Below are 19,979 nucleotides of genomic sequence, written 5' to 3' on the forward strand. Positions count from 1 at the left end.
GTGGAGTATCACGGCTCCCATCGCATGCCATCGCATGCCATATATAGTGGCATGCAATGGCATGCGATTGGATGCGATTTTTGCAGGTTTAACCAATTTTTACTAAATCGCATGCGATCGCATGCGATCGCATCGCATCGCATGTGTTTTTTAACAGAAAAGCATCCAAATGCATTGAAATTAGTATCAAACATGTTCAATGGCCCCCAAATGTCATTTTTGAGGCTGTACCACCCCCACTATCAACGCGAACCTGAAGCGTGGCGAGCGCAGCGAGCCCGCGAGGGGCGGCGGAACGCGTCCTACGACCTTTTCATACTCCCACTATCCACATTGGCGTGGAGTCGAGAATAGAAAGTGTGGCGAGCACAGCGAGCCACCGAGCCCGAAACGTGGCGAGCGCAGCGAGCCCCGCGAGGGGGCGCGGACACCTGTGAAGCCGCGAGGGGACGCGTATACCTGTGAAGGTATCCGTGTGCGCTCGCCTCGCTGCGCTCGCCACACTTTCTATTCTCAACTCCACGCCGACGTGGATAGTGGGGGTATGAAAGGTCGTAGGACGCGTACCGCTGCGCTCGCCACGCTTCTGGTTCGCGTTGATAGTGGGGGTGGTACAGCCTCAAAAATGACATTTGGGGGCCATTGAACATGTTTGATACTAATTTCAATGCATTTGGATGCTTTTCTGTTAAAAAACGCATGCAATGCGATTTTTTGCTATGCGATGCACATCGTGGGAGCCGTGATTGTCCACAAGTACCGGGATAACAGTAGGTGACTTAGAAGCCATTAGGACTTGTTGATGGCCTGGTAGCCGGAGATAACTGTTGACAGCCTGAGAGTCGTTAGGAGTTGTCGCCGGTTAGGGAACTGGAGATGACTGGTGATGACCTGGGAGTCATTAGGAGTAGTCGACGGCCTGAGAGCCATTGGGAGATGTCAATGGCCTGAGAGCTGATGACAGTTGTTGGCCTGAGAGCTGATGACTGTTGTTGTCCTGAGAGCCAGAGTAGTGTCGGTGGCCTGGGAGCCGATGACGGTTGTCGGCCTGGGAGCCGGAAGAGTTTAGACGGCCTGGGAGCCGATGACAGTTGTTGGCCTGGGAGGCAGTAGGAGATGCTGACGGCCTGGGAGTTGGTGATGATAGTCGACGGCCTGGGTGTCATCAACCAGGACACTGGGCAAAAGTCTCTGGTAATGGACAATAGCCAGTGGTCGACCTGTGATGTCAACAGCCAGGATACTGGTGGTACAAGTATCTGGAGAGCACAGTAGCTGGTAGTCGACCAGAGTGTCGATGGTGACTGTCAACGGTCTGACCAAGATGGTCTGACAGGCAATTGGCCTGGGAGCCAATATGGATGACTATCCTCGGAGCTAGCAGGGATAGCTAGCCAGGGCCAGTGGTGACCTCTGCTGGGGATGGCTGTGCACACTCTACCTCAGGAATGGATAAGCAGGAGTGACTGGCAGGTAAAGGGTTTGCCCGATCAGCAGCAGCAGGACACTGGAGGTGATAATGATTGAAGCACTTGGGTAGCCTGGAGCCTAGGAACTCTGACATAGGAGCAAAAAAACTCAGGGAACAGAATGAACAATTGTTCAAGGCAGGGAGGCTGGGCCAGAACCCTGACTTATATCCCCTTTACCTGTCCATGATTGGCTGCAAGCTGCAGCATCAATCAGAACACCTTGATTCTGGCACAGGTGTGTCAGAGTTTGCAGGTAACCTATTGGAGCAACCATGACAGCTGATGGTCTTCAACATGGAGGAGCCTAGAATGCAGACAACCTGAAGTAGCTTGTGATTACTTCAGCAGACAGGAATCCTCACAGGAGAGTAATCATCTAGGAAGGTGAGGCTGCAGCAGCATGGACACAGGCAAGCCTGGAAACACTTGGAAATGGAGAAAACAAAAGTGAAAGTCAGGTTCGTTACAGTATTAATGTCATGAATATTTCTAATAAGCACCGTTGCCTCTACATACTTTGGTCTGTAGTCCATTCGTTATCTGGGTACATACTACATATTCTTGCTAATGTGCGAATTTGCATGCTCATGCAAAAAATGTATTCTGGATCAATATGCTCCCATGCGAATTTGCATGCTCCCATGCAAATTAGCACGGGAGCACAATGGTTTTTGTTGCATGCATGCGCATTTCTGCGCTTGTGCATAGACTGTGTGTGAGCGGCCATGGCAAACAGAGTGTTCGCTGGGCGCTCACCCACAACAGTGCGGGCAGGGGGTGTGGGGTGGCGTGCGGGGAGTTTCGCTCATGGGAATGCCTAGAGTTCATGGACGTTCCCATGAAAATGCTGGGCATTCTCATGCTAATACCCCGATGACCCGGGTGCTGGGGGCGGGCAACTGACATCTTAGCGTCTTAGTTTTGCGTGTACTCACCACATCATTTGATGGTCGGTGAGCATCGAATGATGTAGGTGTCGCCCCATAGGCTGCCAATGGATGTTTATGCAAAACATCCATTCTCAGCCATGCAGGCAAATTGCCCTGCGATTGGGGGTGGGCAGCAATGCAAGCGGTGGGCAGGCTAAAATAGACACGCTGCTAACTTCACATTGCTGTGTGTCAACCAGAATAAGGTCCAATATGTGTTCAGTGATATTGGTGGTATTGAAGGGAAGTGTGTGAGGGTAACAGGCAGCTGTAGACAAGTATTAATATATAATTATTGTACCATGGCCCAGTACTGCAGTGCAGGGAAATCGGTTCCAGCGCATGGGGCTTCACAAGATCCCCAGCACAAAGAACAACAGCCTCATCCTGTCAGGAGCAGTCAGGAGCCGAATGACCTCGTCCCCTCCCACACTCCCAGTAATGCTCTGTGGGAGGCCCTCAGACTGCAGGGCGGGCGTCCTGCATTGGCGGTGGCACCAGCAGTTTAGAGGGTGCACTGGGGCCCTTCATGACAGGGATGGGTGGTGTGTGGGAGTACAGGCTGTGATTGGGGTGGCCTGGGCCTTGCCGACGAGGGAGGCAGGCTTTAGGCCCCTAGTATTTTGTGGTCCTTGGGCAACTGCCCTTCTAGCTCATATGTTAAGAAAGCCGTGCTCATACCCACTAGTTGTTACTAGGTGACAGTCCCATTCCATAGAACTAAGGTCATTTGTAGGTCAAAGATTTCCTGCAAACTAATATTTCTGTTCTTATCATCTCACTTGTAAATCATTGACAGACAAACATTCCTGACAGGTCTGAAGACAGAATAGTATCCTTCACTATAGGAGAATGCAGACAGCATTAAATGCCAGAGTTAAAGAGAGACACAGACACATAGGGTGACATTCTATGGGATGAGAATTGCATTTTTTTGCGATTTTGTGACCTAAAGCTGGCGAATTCGCATTATTCCACAAAATCGCCTATTGTATGGAATGCGCTAAGGAGCTGAAATCGCATATTATTAGCGATTTCGATAGCGAATATAAAGCGCAAGTTCAATTCGCATTTTTTTCGCATCCACATGTTTTCCTTAAGAAAAATATACAACTCGCTTATTTAATGAGATGTGATTTGTGAATTCGCACTTTTCAGGTGTCTATAATTCGCATGTTTTTCAGACCAGGTTCTGTTGGGCGATTTGGGCCAAATCTCACTTTGGACAAGTGCACAAATAGTTCATTTCAACACAGGTGGCCTCCATTTGTCTCTGGCCCACCCCTATATATACCCAAACTGCATTAAGGACATCTTAATGTAAACAGGAGTGCCAGAGCTTGCTGCAATCTGTTGTTCCACAACTTTTGTGTGGCCAGATTTGCACGAAACCTAATTAACAACAATACCATGGCCATCGTCCGTTATGCTATGGGTTATTTTACACATCAAATATAACAGTAATTATACACAGACAAAATGATATGTGTTTACTCATTTTTACTACAGTATATAATGTCCACACATAAACAAAGCCAATGTGGTGAAATGTAACAACTACCATAGTAAATCCTATCAACAATTATGTAGTTAAATAAACTATTTTCGGCCAGCATCAGTATGGCCACTGCCATGTTTTGACCCTGCCTCCAGGCCACCCCGGGTCCTAACACTCCGTCGGGGTGGGGAAGTGGGTGAGCCACTTGCTGGTGTGCTAGACACACTACTCAGTGTCGAAGTAGGAGCACCTAGGACACGTGAGGCCTCCAGTTGCTGTATTTGGGCCTGCATGGCCATCAACGCATTGCTCTGCACAGTACTGGCATGGGTAAGGGCTACTAAACTTTGTGCAAGAGTGCCAATATGGCTGTTCTGCTCCCTTAAAGCCACAGCAATTTCAGACAGCCGGGTGTCTAGGTTATTTGCTATGCGCACCTGAGTGCCTACACCAACCCGCACATGTCTAGCCATTTTGCGTAATTGCAGAAAGGTGTCACGCATGTACCCCTTTATGTTAGACATTTCCAAGCTTTGGGAGGCCATAAATTCCAGCTGCTTGTCCTTGAAATGGACCAAGGAGGCAGCTACCTGGGCAGAAGAAGGTACTGTAGGGGGTGTATTTGTGTGGTGGGGGGTTGGGAGGCACGCCACTTGGTGGTGCATCTCTCGGTGATGAGGCCTGTGTTTCCTCCTCAGCCGCAAATGTGTCCACGGGTTCAAGAATGATGTGGATGTCATCCTGCATAATATCCACGAATTCTGTGGCTTGTGGTCCACCTTCAACATTACCTGTGTATACAGATGAAGAAGTAAGTCCTGATGCATATATAGGGCAGTCTCTCAGCAGTACTATTTTTGCAAGGGATTGAGATGCTGGTTGCACATCACTAGGGGTACTATTTACTAACATATGTACCCTGAAACTACATGTAGCCTTCACATGAGGATTTATTGTCATGTGTAGGTCACATTACAATCATGTACATTGTAATGTTGCATCAGCACATGAATGTAATGTGAGAGATAGTGGATGTGACATGGGTGTGTGTGCTTTATGTGTAATGGGATTTTTATTTTTATTTACCTGCTTCAACAGTGTCGGGTTCAACTGGCCTTCTTGTATGCGATGCTGTTGCACCTCGGGAAGGACATTCTGATAAAGAAAACATGGCAAAGCATTATCTACCTTGCAATGATGAAATTATTTTTAAAAATATGGCTACATATTTATCCGCTGCAGTACTTTACTTAGTATATCAATACAACATAACATTACAGAAATTAAACTTACCAGCTGTGGGTGTCGTAGGAGGCGCATCCGTATCTGCAATGTGGCTGCCTGGTAGGACCTCAGGGGGTATAATTCTTCGCAAATTTATCTCATACGAAGTGTATGAAATCGGAGTTGCCACTCCTCCACCAGTCTTGTTGGCCTCCTCCAACTCAAGTACCATTTTTTTTTCAGCTGGCGCTTTATGTCATTGAAACGTTTTTTTCACGTTTTTAACCAGCCGCTTGCGGTGACTTACCGCGTTGACGGCCTGGGTTATCTCCAACCACATAGACCTTTTACGTTGGTTAGTGGTTCGGTGGTGGCTTTTCCCCAGCAAGCGGTCATATACTGGTATGATGGCCCTGACAAGGGCAACATTTTCTTCATAGCTGAAGCGGATCTTTCGGCCACTTGGCGTACGGTCATCTTCAGGCTCATCCTCCTCCTCTGCAAAATCTTCACCTCCCATTTCAAAGTCTGCATCCATGCCAGTGTCCTCCTCCTCCTCAAAATATTCCTCCACCTCCGACATGTGGGCCTCCTGCAGCTGCTGTGGGGTATAGGAAATGTCCTGGGAATCAGATGTGGATGGCTGCGGATCATCCAACTCCTCCTGCTGGTGCTGGTCCGCCAGGGCCTGTTATGGGGCAGGCCTTGCTGTGGCCATGCTGTATGGCACACTGCTGCCACTCCCTGTAATGGAGGACGCCCTCACCAGTCCTCTGCTGCCTCTCCCTCTGGCTCCTCTTGGCTGCCTGCTGACACTGCTCCCTCTTCCTCTGCTCCCTCTTCCTCTGCTCCCTCTGCCACTCATGACTCTGCCACCAACACCTCTTCCTCTGCTCACACTAACACTGCTCCTGACACTGCTCTCCATGCTCCTTACTTCCTATCAAAGAATCAAATGGCGCCAGTGGCCCTTTATATAGGGGGTGTGATGCCTAATGGAGGGGACAGAGGTGGTCCAATAGGTTAGGGTGTTATTTGTAATGTGGAGACAGTCTTGAAAATCGCACTCTGGTTGGTTAAAAATGCGCACATGACCAGCGGAAAAATCGCACCTTTTAGTGACATAAATTCGCAACACTTCGCCACAAATCGCACTTTTTCAACTCCAATTCGCAAACCATTCAATAAGCGATTTTTGCCTAAAAAATGCGATTTTAAAATGTGCGAATTTTGGCGATTTGTAGTGCGGAAATAAAATGCGCATTTCTCTCATCCCATAGAATGTCACCCATAGGGTCTTATTTTGGTTCCCTCCTTCTGGCAAATTCCTTCTTAGATGGACAAAACCATGGGCCTTATTCTGGTTCACTCGTTCGGATGTGCGTTTTTTCGGATAGGACCGAATGCACCGCACATCTATACTGTGAGCGAAGACACGTGTACAAGGCGACCGCATCTGTTCGGACGGACTACTACATAAGAGGGAGTGGCGTGGTTCTGCATGAACACCATCGTGTGCGGATGGAACTCACCAAGTTCGCACAGTCTTTCCGCATCCAAAGAAAGAAAGTGTGTTTCTCCGATCGTAAGAGGAAGCGTACATCCGATCACGGTGGCGTGCGCTTCACATATATGGTTCAGCAATTATTCGCTTTGAAGTTATCTTCTATCAATTTCCCAATTATCTTACGTGTTTTATTGTTTGATTGCTTTATATTTGTTTGATTGCTATAATTTGAATTCCTTGATTGAACTACAATTTAACCCTCATGATATGTATATTTCTTGTGTTCCTAATGTGGCACTTTCCTCACTTGCTCATAATCTATGTGTCCCCCTATGTTTTATTGTTAAATTTATTTTGGTGTTTGTCTGCATGCATATAATAATGTTGTTAGAATTTTTATGTCTCTATTTATTTACATGTCTCGCTACCCTAGTGATATGTGTGATGTTTTACTACACCAATAACTAACGGGTGCCGGACTGTTTCCCGACAATCGGGATCCCCACAGTCATAACCCCGACGTCGGGATCCCGACAGTCATTACCCCGACGTTGGGATCCCGGCAGTCAAAACCCGACACTTGGGGTCCCGATGGCCATAGGCTATTCTCCCTTGTGGGGGTCCACGACCCCCATAGAGGGAGAATAGAATAGTGCCTGCAGCGTGGCGAGCGCAGCAAACCCACAAGGGGCTTTGTTGTGCTTGCCATGCTGTCTGAGTCCGGCCAGTCGGGATCCAGACATCGGGCTAATGATTGTCGGGATCCCGAGGGGGTGGGGGTAGGGGAGAGGGTGGGGGTAGGGGAGTGGGTGGGGGTTGAGGAGGGGCTGAGGGTAGGGGAGGGGGAGATGGAGTGGGTACCAGCAGGTGCAGCTGCCATCTCTTCTTCTTCCTCCTCCTCCTGCTGGCGAGCTTGTCTTGCCCGTATGCCTGCCATGCAGCGTTCTGCAATGTGAATGTTGGCACTGATTCTGCAGCAGGCAGCATTATACGCCTGGCGCTTATCCGCATTACTAATATAAGGGCCCATAGGCCCCAGGCTATGGTCCATCACTTCGACCAGCGCCAGCAGCTCCCTTGGGGCAAAGGATGCAGCCCTAGTAGAAGTCATATTGGCAATGGTGCAGCACATAATTGCAGGTACATATATAAGTCATAAGGTATTACTTAACTCATTTTAGCATCTACCACTATCTGTACCACTTGACCATACCTGCCTGACTTTATATCAACCCAAATAATCGTTAGCATGTTAGAATAATCTTAAGTACCATATAATACTTAGGTACAATAAACACACATACTAACATGTCTCTTAAAGGGTAATACACAGATAAATCAACTCACCTTACATGGCCTCAATAATCAGCTACAGTATATAGAAAAATGATAAATGAAATATGTTAGCAATTAGTGGAAACATAAACAAGTTCACACATTACTGGGCCCCCAACCCATTACACAAAAAATCAGTATTTTGGCAACAGGTGCAATGTTCATGAATGTCAAAGAAACTGTGATGTTTTTTTTTATTACATTGTGTGTGTGTATTTATAATGTAATTGAGTAGTTTAAAAGATGATATCGTATGTTGTCCATTCACACAGATACCTGAAGTAGCGTGCCACCACAGAGTCCCGCAGATGGTATCCCCAGATACTTTCAGGGGTGCGGGATGGGCGCAGGGCAACATCTTGCGGCTCAGATGTTACTTCCGACTCGGGAAAGGGAACATTACGCCTCACAGTAATGTTGTGCAGGAATCAACACACCCCCACAATCCTTGCAACCATTTCTGGGGAATATTGCAGGTTGCCACCAGTGCGGTGGAGCAGACAAAAAATGTACCTTTAACAGGCCAATCGTGTGCTCCACCACTTGCCTCGTGGCTACATGCACCCCACTGTATGACTCCTGTGGGCCCGGTGTTGGGGAACTTTAAGGAGTAAGCAGCCGGGGCATGCAGGGGTAACCGGAGACACCCAGAATCCACACATCACGGCCTTCCAGCTCTTGGAGTCTTTGCCAGATCCCGGTTTGTCAGATATCATGAATAGTCATGGGAACTTCCGCGAAAGTTGGAATTGAAGGCAAGAATTTCCATAGATGGTCCACATACCATCATCACATTGAGCTAGTGGAACATCTTCCTGTTCCGGTAGATCCGGTGGCATAAATGGTACATGGGTCCCATCCACAGCCCCTATCACATTAGTGAAGCCAGCAACTTGTTAAAAATGCCAGCTTACTCCTATCAAGGGTATCTTGGGCAAAAGACAGGGCCATGAAGTGCCCCTTGTGCCTAAACATGGCAGACATCACACGCCTCAGGATTCTGCTGAAAGCAGGCTGGGATATCCCAGCAAGTACTGCCACTACTTGCTGAAACGAACCTGAGACGCAGGAATGCAACACCGTCAACACCTGGGTGAGTGGCGGTATTGCTGTCTTGAGCCGACGATGAGGTTCCAGATCACTCTCAATTAAAGAGAGACATGTGGGGGTAACCTGTACCTAGTAAGTACCTCATCATCGGGCTTCTCAAAGAGGGTCACCCGTGAGCGGAAGACTCTAGCACCACCTGGCCTCCTTTGGCGCCAAGTGGGTGGAGACGCAAGTTGCCCCTCCCCGTACACAGCATATACCATTGCAGCTTCTGCTATCTAAATTAACAGGCAATAGTCACAATTAAAACAATATACTTGTAATGTTCACAATGCAAAACAAAAAAATAGTTGAATATAACCATATATACAGGCAAGGGATGGCCCGTATTCTCCATTGTTTTGGAGGGTTGGCAAATGCTTTCTGAAACAATGGACACAACATTTTAGTTGCCACACACCACTATTAAACATATATATATATATATATATATATATATATATATATATATATATATATATATATATATATATATAACCATGGACAACATTGCCACCAGTTACACCAGTGCTTGCTAAAATGTGACAGTACCAGTATATTTGTAAACAAATGTGGCTGGGATACCATCCTAGACACCATTCAAAAGGTAAAAGTGTGCAAAGGTAAAATGCACTATTTAGCCAAATAATATGCTGTATGTTACAAAGATGTTGGAATTGTCTGAAAATCCCTTTTAAAATCCCTTTTAAACACATACAGAAGCATGCAGTAACAATTAGAAACTTTGAGACAGACATCATATCCAAACTTACCTTGCTACAGAACACACTGAAGACACTGGAACACAACTACATTGCAGCCATCCCATATATATAGGCCCCTTACATGTGTTTCTCAGGACATCATGTAATTTGAGGTGCTCTGCTGTGGTTTGTTTAAAAATCTGGGATGGATTTCTTAAATAGTCCTGAAATATAGCATCAACACGCACAAATACATACACAGAATAAAGATCAACAAATAACTCCATTTAGTACATTTCAACTTGGCCTGTGTGTAATTAATCCATTGCACACGTGCGTTATTTTCACCGATATTACCGTGAGACTCCCCGCCGGGCTTTTCGGTTTTGTGGCATGAACGCCGAATGGTGTCCATGTGCGAAGGGAACTCTGCGTGGGAGGGTGGGTGGAGGTTGTTTCAGGGGTATTTATAGAGGGCCAAACGTAAGGTCCCTTTGCTGCTAACATGTCTGGTTCAGAGTCAGACTCGGCTATATCAGACCCTGAGCTGATCCAAGCCAAACTGGCCTCAATCATCTCCAATGTTCGGCAGAGGGCCAATCAGGACCGGAGGAATGAGGGCCAAAGCAGCACCTCACAGGCAGCACAACCTACGGCATCAGCAGAATCATCAGGATCACAGCAGGTGCCTTCACACGATAGAAGCCATGCCAGCACTGCCAGTGCATCAGAAACTAATCCTGGCAATCAGAGTTCAACAGGAACAAAGACAAAAAAAAAAATAAAGCATTTCAAGAGGAGGAACTTGCAATATTGGTACCCCCAGTAGCGCACGCTGTGGGGGGGGGGGGGTTCTGAGTACTCAGAAACCCCCCAGGAGTCCAAAGGCACTTGACTGAAAGCTGAGGGTCCCCTCTTTCCATGGGTACAAGAATTTTAAAAATCAGCCCTTGGGAACCGGAGATATCTGACTTCAAAGCATTGGTCCCCATCCAAGCCTGTTAATTGCTCTTCCCAGTCAGATATTTCAGGTTCTGTCTGACTTAGAGTTTTTATGAGGGTATATTCCAAAAGCTGGGACTCTGCTCCTTTGATGGACACTGGTAGTTTGTCTCTACTGTTGAGATATCAGCCTTCCAGCAGCTAGTTACTGCTCCAGCTCCACACACCTGGTATGTAGTTTTATATTCTCATTGGCAGGTTGCTCTGCCTCCTGAACTCTGATCCCCTAGTCCCCAGTACCATTTGGTAGGTGGGATTCTTTAGTTTTTTATTCCATTAAAGTCTAAGAAATCTATTTCCGGGAACTGGAGATATCTGCAGTCAAGCAAGCTGTCCTCCCACCAGAAAATTATGAATAATAAGCCCACTCCACTATACACGCCTCCTCTGCATATTAAACATCCTCTACCACCCTGGAAGTTATGTATCAGGGCCCCTTCATTCAACCCAATGCCCTCTTCTCCCACCTCACCTCCCACCATCTGTGCAGTAAAGGGGTAATTAGTGGAAATTACTAATCCAGGCCCTACATGCTGAGCGGTTGATATAATACCCCCTACCACCCGCGGGACATCAAAGCTTCCCCCACCCCTACCGCTGGAGGATCGGTAGGGGCCCCAATACATTGTCATGCCAAGGGGCTTACACTGCGGTTGTATATATATGTATGTATATGTATATATATATATATATATATATATATATATATGGCTGGCTTGTATGCTGGCACTCCTTGCTGTGTCTGTATTTACTTACGCCCGGTGCCCTCCATTTACCCTGCTGGCGTGCAGGGAAAGCAAATAGGTGCATGGGGTGGGCGGCACTCAACAGCGAGTTGACATAATCTGTCAACACTCCGATATAGAATCATTGACCACATCCCCGAAGCTAAAAGAGGAGGTAATCGTGGCAGACAATTACTACAACTAGAGGCACGTTGGATCTTCCGCCTAGACACTGTAGCCCAAAAGGGCTTAACGAACAACTTAGTTTTCATTGCTTTCTGTAATTGTATATTTTTTCCAGCTTCGATAGATTTTAGTTAGAGATCCATTTTTCACGATTTTTTAAAAAAAAGAGGTATACCCCTTTAATTACGTGATACTCTACTGAACCTACTTACGTTTGTGTCCCCCATCCCTAGTAGCTACCTACATGCCCATACTCAGCTATATATATAGCCAATAATTACGTTGCTCAAGAGCAATCATGTATGTACTTTTTAAAATGACATTTATTCTGTTCATTACTATTGCCTATTCTAACACGCGTTACTTGCTTCTGTATCCTTACAGACTTCCGTACTGCTTCATGTTTGTTTGTCTCATCACCATGGTGAGGGGTAGTTCACATGTTCTGACGTCATTCTCCCTGCGCCCGCAGCGGGTGAAAGGCGTGTTCACTGGGTGTATATGCACTATATAGGTAAGTCAAATGTATGTTCTTTTTTATATCCTGACGAAAAACAGTAAAGTTTGAAACGTTGATACGCAGACCTGCAGTGGTTATTGTCTTCAAGTCGCCGTTGAGTGCCGCCCACCCCACGCACCAATATATATATTTATATATATATATATATGTATATATTTTTTTGTTATTATTATTTAAATACATTTGGTCTATCTATAATACTTTAACTGACCCGGCATATACTGGGTCACCTAAGTCTCCATCTCCGTGCTTTGCTCTGGAAACCCCCTTCTGAAAATCCTGCGTTTGCCCCTGACCCCGAGCACGGGAGTAGATAGAGTTGACAAACGAGGTTGACGCCCACAATGAAAGACAAAATATGGGAGGAAATAATGGAGGAGATCAATACGGTGGCACCACAACATTGTGATATGGATCGTGTTAAGCGAAGGCAAGTGTGTGTTTGTAGTTATGTATTTGTTAATGTCAAAAAGCAAAACAGCAGTATGTCAGGTGTACCTGACAAATGTGTATCTGGTGGTATAGAGTAGGTAAATGTTAAGTTGTGTGCAACACAGAAAAGAGAGGTGTGATGGTTGCACATGCACGCTGCTACAGTACTGAGCATTGTAGTGTCCATCACAACATTCTGGATATGGGATGTATAGTAAGCTATACAGGTTAAATGAAGCATCCCTTGTTTTTACTAAACACCCACAAATAGGTTGGTCAATGATGGTTTTATGTGTCTGAAGTATGGTTTGAAATAGACTTAGATGCAAAATACACTTCACATGTGATGTTGCTAGGGGTAACCAATCTGAGTGTCCTTCTTATTTATGTAGCACCCTCTACAAGATAGTAGCCAGGATGTGATTGGTTGCCCATACCAACAGGACCTGTTAAGTGTATTTTACATCTTACCAAATAAGAGGCCATGGCCTGGTTCACATCTTACTGTCCTATGATTATAAATATTGGAGGAAACATATGGCTTTTTTAGAGGTGAAAGACTTAAACAATTATGTGTATTTGTATTGGATGTCATAAGTAAACGCCATGAATACACCATATAAAATGGGTACATTGCAGTAAATGCTATGTGCATGGTTTACATTGAATACAAATTATGTTGTCAAAATGATATCAATTGGTATATTATGTATTCAGTGGTCACTTCTATTTTTTAGGTGGCATGATTTCAAAAGTAACCTCAAGAAGAAGCTGGCAAGACGGTGGAGGCACAGCCAGACCACCGGGGCTGGCAGAATGCCAAAATATCTGCAGCTCACCTCCCTGGATCTCTTGGCACAGGATTGTGTCAGAATCGAGGAGATCCGGGGAGTAGGCAATATGGACAGTGAGCTCCCAGTGGAGGTGTTTAAGGCTGAATTTATAGGTAAATGTTTAACGTGGCATTTTTTCTTCCATTATATTATAGCATGTGTCTAAAATTCTTTCATTTCCCCTATATTTTTAGGCCAAGATGGACCTCCACCATCCCCAGCCACTCCACCACCAGAAGGAACTCCCACCACTCAACCTCCAAATGTGCAGCATGCTCCCACACAGGCTGAGGGAAATCTCAGGGAGCAGCTGCTTAATGCCATTCTGCAGCAGGTAGTGGAAGTGGCAGAGTGGCAGGATAGGAGCCAGGAGGTCATGAAGGCGATGGCTGCCAGTCAGCAGAATGACCTCCTCAGCCACCACAATGAGCTTGTGGTGGAGCTTATCAACACCAATAGGGCCCTACTCTCTGCCATTTCTGCTGCTAATATTCCAGCACCACTCCGTGCTGGGAGAAGGGGAACAACATCACCCCCTTCCGCAGCAGCTGACTCCCCAATCTCCCCAGCCCAATGGGGCCAAAGAGCTGCGGGCATAGCAAAGGGGCCTACCAAGCCCAAAAGTGCACCAGAAAAATAATGTGGTGCCATCACTATTGATCACCTCCATTATTTTGTCCCTACTTTTGTCCTTTGTTGTGTGGTCCAGCTTCTTGTTGGCAATCTCTATCCATTTCCGTGCAAAGGGTACCCAAATTGCAGGTAACTTCTCTTGAAATACTATTTATTTGTTTCTTCCTGTTGACCCTGGCTGCAAGGATTATTGGCTGATGTGCAGCCAGTGCTGGTGTGGTGAATCACTTGGGAAAACACTTGTTGTGTGATAGATGATACTGCTGATGCTATATTTTGTCCTACCTGTGTTTTCATTTCACTTATGTTTTATTTTGCCATTATACTTTACCCTGTGAAAATGAACAGGGGAAAAACATTAAATACAGATTTAAAGTGACCTTTGTGTTGTTTGTGAATTGATATATCTGCTGATTTGCAGCTACATTTATGTGCAATGTGTGTCCCCACACCCATATTGTGTTGCGTTTGGAGAGTGATGAACTCATATTACAGTGTTTTTGTGTGCATTGGGGGGAAATTGACTAAGAGGGGAGTTATATTTCACATGTGAGGTTGCTATTGGCAACCAATCTGAGTGTTCTTGCTACTGATTTAGCACCCTGTATAAGGTAGTAGAGAGGGTGTGATTGTTGTGACCTAGCAACATGACATGTGAAGTACAAGACACATCTTAACAATTTTGAATCAATGCCCCTAAACAGCATTGATGGATGTAATGGAGAAATGGGCAGGACATGCCAAACTGAGTTTAACCCAAACCAGGGCATCAATCATGTTTGTAAACACATCAGTGATCAGTACATGATCGTATAGATGCATAATTACATATCTGTCATTTTCGCATACAAGTATGAGAGTTGACACATGTCAACTACTGTTAAATGTGACCAATACTGTGTTAACAGGATAAACACACTTATGTTTTACTTATGTAGTAATGGGGCAAAAGAGCGCACATGGCATGAATCATAGATATTACTATATTCAATGTAACTTTTCAAACAAATGTTTGCCTTCCATGTGCGGCCTGCAATGACTCAATGGGTTAATGCATGAAATTTCAGCAGAGGAATGGGGTAATTATACTAAATTGACCAGAGGACTGGATTAGTATTGTGTTTAGCTGGGAGTATTTTAGCTGCGGGGCGTACTGATTGTGCGACAGAATGCGTTACACATGAACCATTGCCCTCCACAACATGAACGTTACTTGTTTGTGCCAAACATTTTGGGAGTGATGGGTTGCGTCCCTAAGGTGACCACTTGCATACATCCCAACATGACCCTCTCCAGGAGGGACAGAATGCTCTGCTCTTGAACTTCCCTCTTAATATCTAATTACCATCACCTGTTTCAAACAGGTTAATTGATAAGAAAGGTGTTTTACTAGAGGTGATGGCAATCATACATTAAGGGGAAAGTCCAGAAACTGAGCAATGTGTCCTTCCTGGAGAGGGTCATGTTGGGAGGTATGCGCTTGGTGAGCGGTCCGAGTGCATGCCTACCGCTTCTCAAGCACACCCACGTTGACGCCCCGATAAATGCCCAGTTTTGCCCACTTTGAAACCGCACACCCACAGATACGCCCAAATTACGCCCATATTGTCCGAGAATGTTCGCTGGACATTATTTCTGTGTAGAGATCCGTCCGAGTGTGCGTAGGCTACGCACGTGCACTCAGCAGGAATACGCAATCCGAACGAAAGTGTACCTGTCTGAGTCAATCCGAATAAGGGCCCATGTGCACTGCTGCAGGTGGGGCAGATGTAACATGTGCAGAGAGAGTTAGATTTGGGTGGGGTTTTACTTCAAATTGAAATCTATATTGCAGAGTCAAAATAAAGCAGCCAGTATTTTCCCTGCACAGAAACAAAAGTATTATTGGGTGACAGGCATTAGGTCAACATCGTCAATAGGTTGCCATGATAATGGTAAATGCAGCATATGGTCGAGGATTTTTTTGCTTTTTTGTTTTCTTAATTTTTTTACTCTGTCATCCTTTACCATCCACATAGCGTAGAATTAAAGTGTGCCGAGTGCCCCAGCAAAAGAGCAGGGCACCTTGCCCGAAGCATGGTGAGGGACATGTAAGGGGACGTGGCACACTAATTGTGCAGGATCTATGCATGATAAAAATTGACACACCAAAAAAAACAAAACACGTGAACCCTGTCATGTGTCGACCGTGTTCACATCGACATTTTCCTTTTGGGGATGACCTAGTCCTGGGGTAGCCAACTCCAGTCCTCGAGAGCTACCAGCAGTTAATGTTTCCAGATCTCCTCACAGAATCACAAGTGAAGTAATTAGCTCCACCTGTGGATCTCTTAAAATGTGTCAGTGAGTAATGAGTGCAGCTGTGCAGCAGCTAGGTTGTCTGGAAAATGTGAACTGTTGGTAGCTCTCGAGGACTGGAGTCGGCTACCACTGACCTAGACCCTTTGTACCAAACCCAGAGTGAAGCCCATGGGGCATGTCTCCCTCGTATTCTGGATATGGTAGTTCATAAAGGTAATGATGGAATGCCTGTTATGAATAAATGTCAATATTGTTTTATTATGTAGTGCAGACAGAAAAAATCTATTTAAATAGAGTAGACCCCAACAGATGAAGATATTCTCAGCCTGAGAGGTCAGTACTAAAATACAGTGCTGCATGTGCTAACATAATCATGTGTCTTTACGTAAGTTCAAGACTCATGTGGTCACATCCTCAGGCGGTGAGCTATATGTGCATGCAGTGTAGAATCCAGGGGGTGGGGTGGGGGAGCACATGCCTATTCCCCATTTGTTTAGGGGACATGGCCAGAGGACATGATTCCTCTTTTGCGTGGTGTCAGGCCATCCATCGGGTTGGTGATGCTCTGGCAGGGGGAGAACAGGTGGAAGCATGCTGAAACCTGCGGCTCCTACAGCGGCACTGGTTCTCAGTCACTCACTAATGCGCATGAGGGAGCAGTGGCTCCCTCATGCGCAGCATTGAGCGACGGAGAGCCGATGCAGAAGTCGTAGGAGCCACCCTGCCTGGAGCATCACCAACCCAGCGGCTGTCCTGAAACCACGCACAAGGGGACTCGCGGCCATGGGACACACAGCACATGTCCCCTAATGCCCCAACTAAGGGGGGCATGGTTAAAACAGAGGCAGAACACATCTAAAGGTGAGTTATTGCTGATGGGGGCACTTCTATGCTTTAGGACGTGTGCAGGGCTCCAAAACAGGGGAAAGCAGCCCCCAATCTTATGGTATAAAAGATCTTCTGGTTTAAAATTAAATTTCTTCACCCAAACCCTCACTATCCACGAATTTCTTAACCAGAAAAATAGAGTGCAATAAATGTACAGGCTGCACCACTTTCGGTTATCTTGAAGCATTTTCAACCATCCACACATCTGCGTCACGATACCTATTAAACACATATTTTAACTGCAGCAGCCATTTCGTGATATACTTCATTAGATGCTCATACGGGCTGATGTATATTGAAGTTCTTTCAAAGAACAGATTGTCATGCACCGCACTTCAATAAGACAAGAATTTGACAGCTGCTCCCAAGATCAACCAGTAGCACTGCACTTCAATGAAGCCAGATACATCCTCTCTACACTCAAATATAAAATCGTTGACCAGGTGCCCCCCAACATCATAGGCAAACACATTGGATATACCGATTAAATACACTACATCCGAATGGATTGAACCAGTAAAACTCTTTCAACTGCTTTCTATAGACACACACCTGTGAACACTGACTATGAACTTTAAACTAGTGCATCCCCGCACAACCTGGCTTGAGAAAGTGCACCTTCAGACATCAAACTTGAACTTTGAACTCATGAACTCTTTATGCTTTGAACTGTTGTGCACATTTACCTATGCCCAGGTACCCTGTTCCTACCCCAGTCATGTTGGCCCCTGATATAACATGATTCCCACCATGCTTCATTCCCCATACATACTGTTGTGCCCGATCGCGACTATTTCTGCTTCCGTGGGGAACAGATGGTCACCGGTGCGCTAAACAATTCTCGTATACCAATGTCTAGACCTGAGTCCCCATGCTTTCCTGAACTTACATTTCAATTCAAAGCCCTGATGGGCCATTTTGATGTTAATCCACTTTCATAAAAGGGCATGATGAAGGTGGATTAACACCAAATTGGCCTGTTAGGGCTTTGAATATAATGGTTCTGTACCATCACGGTCTTCAGCTGCTGTCTTTTGCTGATATGATAAGTATAACGATGTTGAACCATGAGCATTATTAAATTTGCTGGTCCTCTCTAAAAAAAGGTGAAGACTGCCTTACCTCTGGCTGATTGGAGTAAACATATATTATTGTCTGACCATGCACCATTGCATTGGAGTTGAAGAGTGTGTGTGTGTGATGTTCATAAAATATGTCAGTGCTTAGGATGCGGTAGTCAAAAGACAGGATCATAAAATTTGACAGAGGCTCAGTAGAACCCTAGCCTTCTACTACCCTAACCCACCCCACTAGTGCCTACCAACTGTACCCAACAGCCTAACCCTCCTTTTTGTGGCCATGCCCTTGTTGCGGGTCCACACACTTATTCAGGAGCATCAGCTCCTTCGACACTCTCAAAATATCTCCCCACCGCCCCCCACCCCCCTCTCCCCTACTCATGGTGACCCCCCCCCCACACACACACACACCATAATTTTGCTCTGGATCTGTTCCTGTGCGCATGTACAGTTCTTAAGGGTCATACACACTGGGAGACATTGTACTGAAAGTCGCTCAAAACAGCAGGTTTGAGCAGCTTTCAGCTCAAAGCCGCCCAGTGTGTATGGCCCAGCGGTGAGCGCTGCTGTGCACTCCTGCAACATTGGTGGGAAAGCCATTCATCTGCTGGTTATACCGCTGCCCCCCCCCCCCTCCGTCGGCGCCAGGCACTGGGAAAGCCGCGAGTCTGTATGCACTGAGCAGCTTTCCCCACAGCGATGATAGTCATCATCGCTGTCCATACACGCTGGGCAGTAGGGATGCCAATCCCGGGGCATTTTTTCAATCCCGGGATCCGGGTCAGGTTACGGGAACAGCCGGGCAGCGTCTGAGCGAGTGCTCAGACGCTGCCCGGCATTAGACTGCGCATGTGCAGTCTAATCCCGAAATCCCGGGATTGGATTCTCCAATCCCGGGATTGAAATCCCGGACTTTTTTAGGCCAAATCCTGGGATCCCGCCGATCCCGGGATTGGCCACACTACTGGGCATAGTCGCCCAGTGTGTATGGACCTTTACAATGCTTTGCTCTACCAACAACTGACCAAATCAGACCTCCTGCCTCAACAAGAAGATGTTTATATGCCTAATTAACAATGTGTTATATCTAAAGATAGTTTGCAGAACACCTGAGCAGCATGTTTGCCTTATATAGCTTAAGTTTAATGTTTTCCCAATAAATAATTCATATAACAGATTGACTTTTAAACCAGCCTGAGCTGTAGTACACCACAGCCTGTGTCCTGTAATTGGCATTACCACATGCAGATCAAGAGTGCTGCTCAATGAATGTGTTTCATTAACCTTCAATCAACAGAGGAACTGTCCAATATCACTTTGTAATTCTCAGCAGTCCCCAGCTCATTCATGCTAGTCTTTTATCCTTTGGGTCTTTCAAAGAAAATATTTCAATTGTAACTTTTAAGTATGAAAGATTACTTAATATACCACAAATAAACCTGTGACAGCCTTTTACAAAAGATATATGAATTGGGGAGAACATTGTTACAATAGCAGTTTCTATTTTTTTTTTTTTGGAAGAATGTTTTTAGCTGACTTTGTGAGATACAATAAGTGCTAATCTGACAGAAAATAGCATCCTCGCCTCATTCAACTACTGTAAGCCACAGGGACGCCAAATC

General features: G+C 45.9%; 1 long non-coding RNA gene across 1 annotated transcript; it reads right to left on the reverse strand.

Annotated features, from left to right (window-relative positions):
* Positions 1-4,662: 4,662 nt before the first annotated feature.
* LOC146079569 (uncharacterized) lies at positions 4,663-5,267 on the reverse strand. The gene is made up of 3 exons (XR_014474617.1): positions 5,193-5,267; positions 4,986-5,054; positions 4,663-4,690 (listed from the first exon to the last, which is right to left on the reverse strand). It is a non-coding gene; the product is annotated as an uncharacterized LOC146079569 (long non-coding RNA).
* Positions 5,268-19,979: the final 14,712 nt, after the last annotated feature.

The sequence above is a fragment of the Crinia signifera genome, chromosome 5, assembly GCF_055691185.1.
Source record: "Crinia signifera chromosome 5, ASM5569118v1, whole genome shotgun sequence".
NCBI lineage: Eukaryota > Metazoa > Chordata > Amphibia > Anura > Myobatrachidae > Crinia > Crinia signifera.